Raw genomic sequence first — 14,397 nt, 5'->3', positions numbered from 1 at the left:
TTTCAGCCTTTTGTTTTAGGGCATTAGGGCAAGGTATATAATTTAATATATAATAAGACATCCTGTTTTAAAAGGTTGATTACTTTGTTATGCAAAAACAGAGCTCACAAATATTTACTGTTGGGGAGACAGCCCTTGGAATATTGAAATTAAGATGTTCTTGTGGCTTATTTAACCCCCGCCCAATCATCACGTAAACCAGATCTACCTGATTGTTAAAACTGACACAGCCACGCAACAGGAAGTTTGTGTACCTAATACTGTTCCTGGCATAAATTTCCTAAACTTTCCAATATAGCCCAAAATTACAGTAGCAATATCCTCCGTGTTAATTTGGTACCTGTTTTACGTTAGATCCCTTTGCTTTGATGTTTCACTCACTGTGAGTGTTATTTGTTTGTTTACTTTATAAGTCATGAAGATGGGTAAAATCCTGTTCCATTAAAGGACGATAGATCACTGTTACTGAAGTGTGGCATTAAGCACAGTGGGAGAGGCCTCCATTGTACGTGTCACACATGGAAAGAATATAACCCGTACTGGGTGTGGTGGGGAGAGGATGATGTTTGAATGAAAGTTTGAAGAGACTTTAAAAATACTGTGTCTAGGTCTTGTGTCCTAACTGCAGATTACACTGATACGTCTATGAAATGCTCATGCAGCTTTGGGTGTGCCTCTTTCCTTCCTTTCCACCCTGAAGGGTGTATGTGTCCATAGGTGCATGTGTGAACTTTTAACTTTATGGATTTGTTTGTAACATTTGAGAGAGAGTGAGAGCTTGTGCACTTTACATGTACAGATAAAACATAGGTTGGTTTCTGTTGACTTTCCCCAGCATTCATCATGATGAATTTGGAAATGTAAAAGTTGTTTTCATTCTGTGGCCTGCTTATAAAAATGTGCAATGGATTACATAACCCTTGCCACCATCTTCTGTTCCCAGAGCAATTTTCATTACCCATAGTAAAAACAGAGATGCTGTTCACACACATACTCACACACATACACAAACGCCAATACCCCCCCTTGGCCCCGCACACCTGCACATACGTCATATGATGAGACATTTAGAAGGTTACAGCATGGGCTGCAGGCCAAAACTGGCTGAACTACTGATGTGATACAGCAGTCTTTCAGGAAATGTCCTGGTATTTACTAAGTAGAAGATGTCCATTTTTAAAGGGAGTATCCATTCCTAGAACTTTCACCACAATATTTTGCAGTTGAAGTGAATTCTATCATGTTATGGTGAATAGACTTTAAAATCAACAACTGGGTGTTGACAGATTTCACTGTGATCAAAGATTAGCCTTAGAGTTCAGAAAGCTAGAAAGCATATACATTCCAGATGACCAAGAAAGGGAAAGACAAGGAAGCTGTTTCTGGGTAGCGTGATCATTGAGGAAGTTATTTTTTTTAAATTTTTGGCTGCATTGGGTCTTCATTGCGGCGAGCGAGGGCTACCCTTTGTTGCGGTGTATGGGCTTCTCATTGCCGTGGCTTCTCTTGTTGCGGAGCACAAGCTCTAGGCACGCAGGCTTCAGTAGTTGTGACACACGGGCTCAGTAGTTGTGGCTCGTGGGCTCTAGAGTGCAGGCTCATAGTTGTGGCACACGGGCTTAGTTGCTCCATGGCATGTGAGAACTTCCCGGAGCAGGGCTCAAACCCGTGTCCCCTGCATTGGCAGGTGGATTCTTAACCACTGCGCCACCAGGGAAGCCCGAGGAAGTTAATTTAATAGCACTTGGGACAGACCCATATAAGTGTTGTGAAGTGACAAGTGTGGCTAAAGAAAAGTAAGGCTGGGGAAACCCAACATTGCTGGCCTGTCACTGATACTGTCTTCTTACCGGAGGCAATTGCCTGTGCCCCAGTTTTCCCTGGAAATGCATGATAATACATACACGTATACCCTTTCTTCCAGTTAGCTCAAGGTGCTTGAGCATTCCTTACTACCCCACATATTCCCTGACTGGCTACAGGCAGCTAGTGCTATGCTTGTTTCAAAGATGGTGAAACTGAGACTCAGGAAAGTTGAAGAGACTTCATATAGTGAGTCAGCAATGAAAACAGGTGGAAAAACACGTCCTCTGACTCCTGACGCTCTATTCCTTCTGTTCGGGATTGCGTTGCCTTTTGATAGTTCATGCAGTTTTTGTGATTGATGAAATAAAGTGCTTCCATTAAGGAGACAAAATGTAATCCAGTGTCTGCTAATGGTGGTTAGTGATGAGGACAGGAGAACACTCTGCCTCCTGATGTGGGCTGTCCTGATGCTTTTTACAAGTGACTGCAATGTGAGTCGCCTCCTTATTCTGAGATTTCAATGTTAGCATAAAACGCTTCACTTTGTTTTATATTATTTATAAAGGACTGAAGGATCTATTATCTCACTTTCATACTTATTAGGTAGGTAGAGCAGATTAGGTAGGTAGAGCAGATGGTATCATGCATATTATATCCCAGACAGATTATAACGATGGCCGCCACTTACTGAGCACCTTGCTGGAGCCAGACCCCCTTATGCATTTATCTCACTTAATCATCATCGCAACCCTCTGAAGTTCATGGAATTAGTTCCATTTTTATAGATAGGAACCTGGGGCTCAGAGAAGCTAAGTGATGTGTTCATGGTCACACAGAGTTGAAGTCAGTCTGATTCCTAAGGCCCTGATGCTCCCATTGCACTCCATTTCCTTTCAAATGATTGACTTGCCCTATGTCAGTATTAGAAATGGTCTCCTGAACCTAGCACAGTACTCCTATTGATTTATTGTTCTCTCCCATAAAGGGTGAGAACTCATAGCTAACCAGTTGCTTCATTTAACAATTAACTGATTAGAATTGCTAGACCAGTTAAAAAAACAAATTGCAATAATAAGAATATAGCAGTTATCACATACCTAGTGCTTACAATTTACCAGGCTATGATCTAAAATTTGAACGCACATTAAATCATTTGAGCATCACAACAATGTACAAAATAGTTATCATTATGTGATGTAGTTACTATTATCATCCCTGGATGAGAAAACAGGCACAAGAGCTTAAGCAGTTTGTCCAAAGACAACCTAGAAAATTGTGGAGACAGGATCTGAACCCAGTCTGGCTCCAGAACTCTAAACTACTCAGCAGTACTGCCTCTCAATAGAAAATTCAGTTCGTCAAGTATTGGTTTCGTTCCTGTATGCTAGGCTGGTAGAAAATATAGTTCCTACACTTAACAGCTTATGTATTCAACAGAAAACAAGATATAGATACTCGCAGTTAATGCTCTGACACCTAGCATATGGAGTGTAAGTGTTGTATAAAGACGTAAGTATGGATCGAGATGAATAATAGAACGAAAGTGGTCTGGGACAGTTCATTTGCCTTTCTAAGTAATGCACTTTCCTATGGACGAGTGACTTGGCCTCTGGGGAGAAGCTGGTTCCATGTGTTCTAAAATAAGCAGGTTACTTGGCTAATGTTCAAACTTTAAATAGGTATGTGGGTTGTAGCTATTCGACCTGAACCAACTTTAAATTCCCTTGTGTTCTTGCATGATTTCAGTGGAGCTGCAATGAAAAAATTCACTTTTCTCTAAATGTTGTGAAGTTCCAATTTGTTAATACTTGGCAAAATACTGTGAGGCTGACAGGAAGGGGATTCGTAAGTATTGTATCATAGCTTTGTCAGGGTGCTCTCTCTCTCTAGCAGGAAGTGTTATGACTTGCTCTCTAAAGTTGCAATTGTGAGAAGAATGTTGGGTTTCCAGATTGGCGTTCTGGGCGTGGGAGGTTCCTTCTGTTTAGTGCTGCGAGAAAGAAACAACAGGTTTGCTCTCATCCCGGAAGGGTAACAATTTTAATATTATTTCGTTAGGCACTAACTTTTATATTATGGAATATTTAAGCAGAAATTTACTTTAAACATCTCGAAATCCTTATTATGTGTTTGGGTAGTTACACATTTGGAGACGCTTTCTAAATCTTATGTATTCAAGTAGAAGCAAATTTGTTTTAAGAGAAAAATTTGAAGTTTAGAATCTGACTTGTTCTCTCTCTATATATTGTCTTTTCTTTATTTGGGGAATATTTTAGGGACTTTGTACTTTTTAAAAATTGGTTTTGTAATCCTAATTATATAGCTGTATCTATCAAGTCAGATGCCAAAGGTTTAAATGACAGAAACTCTTACTTTGTATCTTGGGGGTGGGGCGAAGGGGAATGGAATTTCAAATACTTTTGATCACTGTTAAATGGTTTTTCAAAATTCTGTGAAATAGAAGTTGAGGGTAGCTGTCATGACAGAATATGGCAAACAGATTGATATTCTACTCTTACAAAATAACTTATGACAAACAGTTGTACTGGTGTTTATTCATACTTGCCAAAATACATGAAAATCATTGATGATGAGATTTTGGTGGTGTTACTATAATATGGTAGTGATAGTGATTTCTGATGCTCACAAACTCACCAGAGTTTTCTATCACATAGTGATCATATGTTTTATTTCTCCTATTTCAATATAGCTGGTTGTATAAATCTTGACTCCGAATCAAGGGTAACCTCTCAAATTAGTTGTACTTAACTACACCCGTATGAGGTAAAAAGTGAAGTATGAAACAAAAGAGTCTAGTTTTCTCAATTAACAAGTACCATATTTGAGAACATATAAGCAGGGTATGTTACACTGCAGGAGGCCATTTTAGTGACTAATAGATAAACTTCCAGCTTAGCTCAAAGTCTAAGCTGAAATTTTATCTCTAGTGATTTCTGAGTTGTACATCATAATATTTTGTCTTGAGTTAACTGGTCTGATCTTGCCTTGTGAGAGATATATACCTGAAGGTTGCCCTTGGCTTCCGTGTTATTTTTCACAGGAAAGGAGAATGGAACTACTCCTCAAGTGTGATGGTTAATTAATTTCATTAGCAGCAGATATGTTTTTTTCATAAATTATTCAGATATTTTTGGAAAATGTCAGAGTTTACTTAGGAAATAAAGGGATTGGACCTTTTAAAAGAAGAATGTGCTATTTCAATCCAAGGAGTTAATACTTCTTAGCTTTGTAAAGATGGGGAAGTAGAGGTATAACTTTGTTGTGTCTTTGGGTTTGATATAGTATTCTTCATAATAGGAAAGGGGGCTTTTAGAATACGGTTAAGATGTATATTAAATATCTACAAAACTCTTGTCTAGCAAGAATTTAAAGAATGTCTTCAATCTGACTTAATTGATGTGAATGTTTCTATGGGAAAAATTATTAACTTATTTTAAAATAGCCATTGCTTAAAGATCTTATCTTTATTAAGACAAAAAGAGGAAAGTAAACTTTTACTTAAAATGGAAGTAGTTGATATTCCTCCAGGAAATGACACAGGATTGGGCACCCTTTGGAGTTTAAGTGACTCACAGATATTGGTACTTGAAAAAAAGATCAATTAGAATCTAGCTTATGCTAGATCCTAGAACAGAATAGAGGTGTTTCCAGGAAATGAACTCATTTAATAGCTAAGTAGGGTGAAATCACTCATGGGATGTCTGGGGTTTGCTTTACAGTAATTCAGGAGGTGGGGGAGAGAGAGAGGGTAGGGGAGGGGGAGATAGGGAAGGGGGGTCGAGAAGGGAGGGAGGGAGGAAGCAAGGGAAAAGAAGAGGACAGGAAGAGAGAATCAGTGTGGAAATCCTGATAAATCTGATAAATGTAGAATCTGGATGATGGGATTATGGGTGTTTGCTGTACATTTTCTCTTTTGTATACAATGAAAATTTTCATAATAAAATTTTTAAGTACAGCTTTAGTTTGCAGCAATTTACATTTATTTCTAAATGATACATTTATCTATAAATTGCACGTTTGTCAAAACATGATGTGTGCGTGATGTATATTATTGTAAAGGTGAAATGTGCTGCTTGATTGCCAAAATTGTTGCCAAGTAAAAACTGTTTCTGAAAGAAAAAAAAACCTTTGTTTGACTTTCAGCTAAATTCAAAGAACAGGTTGCAAACATCTTGAAGAGTTTTGTAGTATCTTGAAGTATTAAAGACCAGTAGATAGTTAAAGCATGCTAACAGGCCAAGTGCCTGTGAAGAATGTGGGAACATTATTATGTCTTGACTATTTTGTTCCCAGCTTTCTCTATAGAGTATGCATGTTGAAAACCACGCGTGACAACTACTTAGCCTGCAGTATGTTTAAGTCTGTTCACTTTCCCTACTTTCGAACATCAGTTCATTCAACAAACATTTAGTAGGGGCTTATTGTGAGCCAAGATACAAAGTCAAATGAGGTACCAGCCCTGCTTTCAGGGAGCTCACAGCCTAGCGGAGGAGATAGAGAAGTAGATGGTGGGACACGCTGGGGGGTGGGGAGCTCCTGTAATTGGGGAAGGGGTGTCACTGGTTAGCAACCAGAACCCTATGCTGCATCTCCTTTAAAACAACACAGACAGAACATTTGAGGTGGCTTAATTGGTTGTAGGTATTAGGGAAGTAGGAAGAGGGCTAGTTTAACTCTGTGCGCATTACTTGGCAAATAACAGCCGCCTCTGCTCCCTTGCCCTTCTTAATAAACCTTCACCCTCTCTCATGCATCCATGGGCATTGTTGGAGCAGCATACACGCAGGAGATAGCAATCCCTTCTTCACATTAAATATAGTGAGCTAATGTTTCAGTCTCCTTAATGTTTTTGGGTACATCCAAAGCAAAATTGCACTTATAGGCAGGCAGCTACTTGAGGTTGGATAAAAGGGAGAGTTAGCCTTCAGTCCCTGATAGAACCTTCCAGAGTTCATTGCTCAATTGATTTGGAATTTGAAACGTATTTTGTCATGTAAATAGTAAGTAAGGCTTTTTAGGTCATTTCACAAATGTCCCTGAAATAGTGTGCTATGTTACCAAAATGATATGTTTTTGTGTTCCTATTATTTTAATCTAAATGAATTGTAGAAGCATAGTTGCTAAATGTATCCAGATGTGTGTTCCATCAGCCAGCTGCTTTATTCTCTAGTCCCGAATCCTGTACAGCCTAACAGCATATATAACAGTGCCTCATGGGAAAATACTGTCTGTTCTATTGGGGGTTATCTATCAATGTCCTCTGTGTAGTTTTACCAATTTGCAGCTGAAATGTCAAGTAGAATTACCAGAGGGTCTAGGCCTGAAAAACAACCTCGTTAAGTAAAGTGTGTTCTACATGTTGAATGTTGCTTTCATCACAGAAGTCTGCTCTCCACGTTGACTATAACGAACAATTTTTAATAATGCTGAGGTGCTGGAATAATAAACAGTAAAATCCTTCACCACTTCTTCTGTCTGCTTTTACCTTTCCTAAAGTTTCAGGACTAGAAACCTGTGACACAGGTGAGACCAGTTAGAGTTTGACTCACTTGTGACTTTCAGAGCAACAGATCATTAAATTGAGAAAGAGGCATATAACCTCTTAAATTATTACAGTTGCTCCTTTACCAAGATTCCATTAAAGTTTTCTAAAAGTAAGCAAACAAAACTCCAAGCCGCTTGCCCCTGGAGAAAAATCAGCGGTAAGGTAAAAAACTAATCACTAAAAAAACTAGGAGTACCACAGTGATGGCTTATGTATGAAAAAAGAAATCCTAAACTCAAAATCAAATCGTCACATTGATACTTGAGTGTTTGCTTACATTTGTACTAAGTTATTAGCACTGATACAATGGGAATGGTTGTTTACAGTAGTTAGCATGGAAGTGGCTGAAATTAAGGGATATTAAATACAGGGAAGCAGAAACATGTCATATATAGGAATGAATGTGCCACAAGAGAAGGTCAGCATTCATGTCCTTCTTTTTAAAAAGTATGGCCTGTTTATTGTTTATTTAACACCAGTATTTTGAAGAAAGAAATTTTAGAACTCTATAATATATAGTATCTACTGAACCCGTTGCCAATATTCTATATATTTTACACAGTTACAGTTTTGGTGATTTCAGTTCAAGGATTAAGTGAATCCCTCCTTCAAGTAATAAAAACGAATTAGCTGAAAGGAACTGCATTTTCTGGCAACCGTTCATATTTCTCAATATGATGGTCACATTTGTTAGGAGGTTTTTTTTGTTTTTGTTTTGTTTTTTGGCCGTGCCATGCAGCATGGGGGATCTTAGTTCCCTGATTAGGGATCCAACCGGTGCCCCCTGCAGTGGAAGCACAGAGTCCTAACCACTGGACTGCCAGGGAATTCCTGGTTAGGAGTTTTTAAATTATCTTCCATAGGGTATAATAGGCATGAGCCTTCTTTCCACAAAGCAGTGTGTAGCCTCTTTGTTTTTATTTTTACGGTACGAGTAGTTAATTACCTTCTCTCTCACATACTCTTTTTTTTTTTAAATTTTACATTTGCTGCACAGCTCTGTGTCTTGGGCAAAGTCACTCAACTACCCTAGGCTCTTGTTTCTTCCCTAATATAATTTCAGTAATCATTGAATATTGGGCATGTTGCAGATTAGCACCACCCTCAAAACATTGCAGTCAACTGGAATCGTTTTTGAGCCATACCTCTGTACCCAGCATCCAGCAGTGGATTATCATTGTGGGAGTATCCGAGAGGAAGATGAAGTTTAGACTCTGTTCTTGAGAAACAAACAATCTTGAAATAAGACTTGCAGAGCAAGTAATTAGACAAGTATTTGTGTGCTCTTGGTGAAAGAATGGTTGTCTTTGATTGGGGAAGACTATTCTCTTGGACCAAGTTTGAGGATCAGTGTGGAGGAGGCAGATGAACTGAATCTAGTAGGATGATGGATGTCCCAGCCAGACTGTACTCACATCCACTTATATAACTATAGGAGGAAGTCTATAATTAAACTGCTAAATTTTGTGGCAAGATTCTAGATCCTGTGGGAGTTGAAGAGAAAGGTCAGCAGGGGTGTGGAGTCACTGGGAAATGTGGTTTGGGAGCGGATGAGGCTTCTGCCGAGACTTGAAGGATGAGTAGGATTTGGATAAGAAGATAAGAGGAATAAAGAGGAGGGCATTATAAGTGTGAAAGGTAGATACAGAGAGAGGGAGTTCTTACTAGCAGGGAGGGCAGGAGGTAGTGGCGGCAGGATAAAAGATGCTGATGTAAGAGTTAATAGGACGGGTATCGTTCAGGAGGATGGTTGTGATCAAAAAGCTAATTTTGAGTGTTGTTGAAAGGTTAAACCGGTTAGATGTGACTCGTAGGAACACTAGAGGACCAGGAATACCAGGCAAAGTTTAGACCAGCTGTTTAGGCATAAGAAATTATAGCTTCCTGAAATGGGACTGACATGATCAAAATTGTTGTGGGTACTAGATGTGGACCTTTTTTGATTCAAGATATTTACTGATAATGCATTGTGTCTCTGCGTAGAGTGCTGTGGTGAATACAGAGATGAGTAAGCTGTGTTTCTACTTTAATAAGTTTATAGTCTGTGGGGAGATAAATTCATTCACTAAGCCGTGGTTGAGGAAGCTATGCAGTACAGCATAACGATTGAGAATGCTGACTTTGGTGTCGGGTGGAGTTGGGTTTGAGACCTGGCTCTGCCTCTCTCTAGCCATGTGACTTTGGGCAAGTTACTCAACTTCTCTAATCCTGTTTGCTTTTCCGTAAAATGGAAATAACAATATTACGTGGTTCATAGAGTTTTGCTGAGAAATAACTTACATAATATATATAAAGCATTTAACACAGTCCATATAAACAATTAGTCCTCCAAGAATGTTAGCTGCTATAGTATAAACTTACAATGATATGTTATTATATTAATTATTTATATTACCTACTCTGTAGGCACAGTGAGAGGGGCTGGGAATATGAAGATGAATGGGAAACGGTCCCTTCCATCCCATCAGAGAGCTTATGTATAGTAGTATTAAATGCTATCCTTGTGGTGACTATATTTTCCCATTCAAAAATTAGTACATATGGTCTGACAGTAAGATATTTAAAATTGGAGCTGTCTGGAAGGATCCAGCACTGGCTGTAACAGAAGAAAGCATGCAGTTCTGTGAGAGTCCTGGGAACAGAGAATTTTTCTCTCAGGTGGGGACACTCCAAAGAGACTTTCTCAAAGATGCTTTTGAAAAGTACATAGGAGACAGGTGAACAGCATTCCACTAGAGAGAAGCACAGAGGAGAAGGAACAGAGGTGGGAAAATACATGGCCTGTTTGGGGAATAGGGTGTGAAGAGAGTGTGATTCCAGGGTGTGCAGTGTGTGTAATCGGAAGAAACATTGGAAAGATAGACAGGTATCAATACAGAAGAGTGTAGGGCTTAGGATGTTGTGCTTAAAAGTTGGGACTTGGGCTTCCCTGGTGGCACAGTGGTGGAGAGTCCACCTGCCGATGCAGGGGACACGGGTTCGTGCCCTCGTCCGGGAAGATCCCACATGCCGCGGAGCGGCTGGGCCCGTGAGCCATGGCCGCTGAGCCTGCGCGTCCGGAGCCTGTGCTCTGCAACGGGAGAGGCCACAACAGTGAGAGGCCCACATACCGCAAAAAGAAAAAAAAAAAAAAAGTTAGGACTTGCTTTTGTAGGAAACATACCTTAGATCTGCTCTTCAGGAAGTTAGCAGCGTAGAGATTACATTGGAGGGAGACAGGACCATAGATAGATCAGCTAAAAGGCCTTTGGAAAAGGCCAGACATGAGGTGATAAAGGGGTATGATGGAAGAATCCAGAGAGCTTAGTGATTTACTTCAATCTCCAGTGGTTTCTTGTGGCCAAACTTCTCAAATTTGTAAACCTGGAGACTGAGGAAAGTAGGGAAGTTGAAAAGGAGACCTGATTTGACAGGAGAGATATTTGAAAAGGGGAGAAATAATGTGGCAGTAAGTTCAAATGTAGACACTTAGACTCTCCTGACTGGAATTTTCCTCACTGACCTTGCTTCTCCCTTGACCAGAGGGTCAAGTCCAGATTTTAAGTGTGGCCTTTCTAAATTAGACCCTGACCTTCTGCTCCAATTGTGTCTCTCTCAAACCCTAGGCACAGTGCTCCAACCACACTATCTTTCTACAGCTCTAGAATATCATCTTCTCTCTGCCTGGAATGCCTTTACCAGTGATATCTGTCTGAGGAAGCCCTACTTATGTTTTAAGATAAAGTTCAAAAGTCACCTTCTCTGGAAAACTTTTCCTGAAGCCCACCACTGTCACCCCACCACTCAGTGAATAGGATGATGGCATTAATATTATGTCTTTGTTTTTCCATCTTTCTCCCCGCTGGACAGTAAGGTCTTTGAGAGGAGGCTTTGGGTCCTAAATCTCTATATCTGCAGCACCCAACACAGTGCCTGGTACATATTAAGCCTTCAATTAAGGCTTGAATATAAATGAATAAGTGGGTGAATATGATAGACATTCAAGTTGAAATCTTCTCAAGTCATTTGGAAACGCGGCACTAGAGCTTGAGTAATCATAGTGAGAGTGGGTGAGCTTTAGCTGAGAGTGTTGCACGCCCATCTGACCTGGAGACTAGTGCTGTTGACTTACCTACTAGTGAGGAGGCAGGGTGGCGGTTTCTGTTGGTACAGGTAGGTATGTGAAGTGTGGCTGCTCCAAAGTGCTGCCTGTTTTGGACAGAGGAAGGTGACAGATACACAACTACAAATAATGTATTCTTCCATGTTTTGTCCACCCTCTCTTCTTCATGATTCGAGCTTACCAGCTTCAGTGTGTGTGGCCAAATCGCTGATTTTAAGTCATCAGCCTCACTTTACCAATTCTGTTTACCTGGCATACAAGTGGCTGGATAATGTCTATGGTGAATATGCCCTGCTTTTATCTTTTAGTTCCTCTCAACTTCAAGAAAAAAATATAAAATTCGTAATCAACTCTTGATTATCTATGGTTAAGTTTCCCATTGTGTGCCCTGCTTCCTGACCCGAGTGGTTCTGAATGACACAGATTAGTAAATAGATTATTTAGTCAGCAGCATTCCTAACGTGAATCACCTTAGGGGATGAAAACAGGCACCACCCCCCCTTTCCTCATCTCCATCAAATACCTTTTAGAATTTGAGTAATAGTTTCAGGTAGGTAGTTGTAGGTACACCTTTCTCAGCAAAGATTTGTGTTGAGGGTTTAAGTATAGTTAAAGGAGCCAGTGGAGTGGTTTTATAATTGCTGTATTGTTAGTCAAACTCTGTAATTAGGGATGACTTCATAGGCATAAGATTCCTCTATGGGTGACGCCCTGAATTCAGACCCAGTTATACACCATATCCTTTTATGACAAAACAAACAAACAAGGTTTTGTTTGCTTTCCTTTCATTCCCTTATTTGAAAATCTGTTTTCCTGTGTCTCAGATGTTTAGGGAGAGGGTTTGCTTTTCTCCTGATGCTTTCCCTTTATAGCGAACGCAGGCATAGGAGCTAGGGAGGAAACAGAATTGGGGACAGATCAAAGTGCTCTGCAGATGAGAGAATTCAGAAAAATGCAGAGACCCTGGAAGCTTTTACTTTTGATGGTATTTCATTTGGCTAAATTTAAATGGAGGGAAAATATATTTCTTTTCTTTTCTTTTCTTTCTTTCTTTCTTTCTTTCCTTCTTTCCTTCTTTCCTTCTTTCCTTCTTTCCTTCTTTCCTTCTTTCTTTCTTTCTTTCTTTCTTATCGGCGCCTGCTCTCTCCATGTAAATAAAGTTCACTTTTGTGGGAAGACAGACTGGGGAAAAGGACACATTTCAACATATTTCAAAAGTCAGACTTTCTTTTTACTTACCAATCACATACTGTGAAATTGAGGTTAAACTTTTATTCAGCAATAATATTTACTTTTTACCTCTTCACCTTTTATTTTGCATTGCTTATGAAAAAAATGTGCAATGTAGGAGGAATGTGACAATATTGACAAGCTGTTAGCTATTTTTTTAAGTGGTCCTGATATAAAGTAAAAATTGTATTTAAAAAAAAAATCTCCTGGCCGTTCTTCAAGTTGTGTTTAGAAACTGGTCTTATGCAGGAGCCAAACTGAGTCATGGGTAAAAAATGGCTGACAGATTTTTGTTAGTCCCATCCTTCTTAAATTACTTCGACTTAAAGGCTTATAATTTTTATATATGAAGGAGATCTATTATACTCTGTAGTCAATAATTATAGGGCAAATGACATAACTTTTCGTACATTCCATTTAAAAGGTTCTTAGTAGAACTCATGCCTTATATTTATATAGCCTCTTACAATTACTTAGGCATTGATTTGTTCACCGTTTTCTTTCATTAAGGATTTGAAGTTGCTGTATAATACTTTATAGTTTACAGTGTGCTTTCACATGCCATCTTTAATCTTCACAAGGACCCTGGGGAAGTAGTTATTATCGCTGTTTTCAAAAGAGGAAACTGAGCCTTAGCAGGATTAAATAAACTCGCTCATAGACACACTGCTAGGAAGTAGCAGAGCCGGGGCATTAATTGATGTCTTCTGATTCCACATCTCACAATCTTCCTATCATAACATACTGCATTCTTGGGTGGGGAACAACAGTTTGCCGCAAGTGTTCAGGATTGAATCAACGTGTCTATAGGGCAATAATGATATCATCATCTATTTTGCTTCCTAAACCCCAGTCTGGGATGTTTTACTTGCTTTGAGAGAAAAAATTCAGTGAATGCCCAATGAAGAGGGATAGAGCTTTCAGTAAATTCGCAAGGTTTTCTAAAAATCTGATGTTCCTGTCTTCCCTGAATTATTTAAATGTGATATTTTCTCCCAAGATAGTATTTCATTGCTTGATTTCCTTAAAGATTCCATCAAGTACCTTTGAGTAGTCTTAAGGACAAACTTTTTTTATTCATAGTGGGAAAAAAAAGTCTGCATTAAGTAGCTAATTTAAATATTGTGATTTTTGTCAACTGAAGTGTATATTGTAAGCCTTTTAAACTTTATGTTGGATTTCTTAGTTTTAGCTCAGGTGCTTCAGGGTAGCATTTATTTATTTACTTTCAAATAATTGTAAATAAATGAAATTGAATTTATTCAAGTGAGAGACTCCTAAATTAAGCTATTTTGTTATCCTGGATCAAACAAATGTTGTTTTGGGAATATATGTGTATTGCAGTTCTTTTTACTCTTACTCAGTTGTGCCTCTTCATGTCTTCTGTAGATGAAAAATCTGAGTTATAGGTGTAAAAGGGGACACTTTAAGCTTTCATTATGATAATTAGACAGGAATAAGAAATTAGAAAACTTTAAACTATATTTTGGGGACTTCCCTAGTGGTCCAGTGGTTAAGACTCCACGCTCCCAATGCAGGGGGCCCAGGTTTGATCCCTGGTCGGGGAACTAGAGCCCATGTGCCACAACTAAGACCCAGTGCAGCCATATAAAGAAAGAAAGAAAGAACAGAAAGTATATTTTGGGTTTTTTAAATGCTGCATTGTGTTAATATTTTTTTAAGTAAACAAGTG

At 39.1% G+C, this 14,397-nt stretch overlaps 1 protein-coding gene across 3 annotated transcripts in view; it reads left to right on the top strand.

Moving 5' to 3' along the window:
• PLS3 (plastin 3) overlaps positions 1–14,397 on the top strand; it is an 89,653-nt gene that overhangs the window by 27,947 nt on the left and 47,309 nt on the right. The window contains exon 1 of one of the 3 annotated variants that reach the window (XM_067723730.1): positions 3,787–3,837. The exons of 1 other annotated variant lie outside the window; for it this stretch is intronic. The gene's annotated coding sequence lies outside the window, so the exon portion shown is untranslated. Of the gene's footprint in view, positions 1–3,786; positions 3,838–14,397 lie in introns of those variants that run through there. One more of the 3 variants, XM_067723731.1, reaches the window with a different exon arrangement.

This window comes from Pseudorca crassidens, chromosome X, assembly GCF_039906515.1.
Source record: "Pseudorca crassidens isolate mPseCra1 chromosome X, mPseCra1.hap1, whole genome shotgun sequence".
NCBI lineage: Eukaryota > Metazoa > Chordata > Mammalia > Artiodactyla > Delphinidae > Pseudorca > Pseudorca crassidens.
The sequence above is the reverse complement of the archived record's forward strand: the minus strand, read 5'-3'. Positions and strand labels throughout refer to the sequence as shown.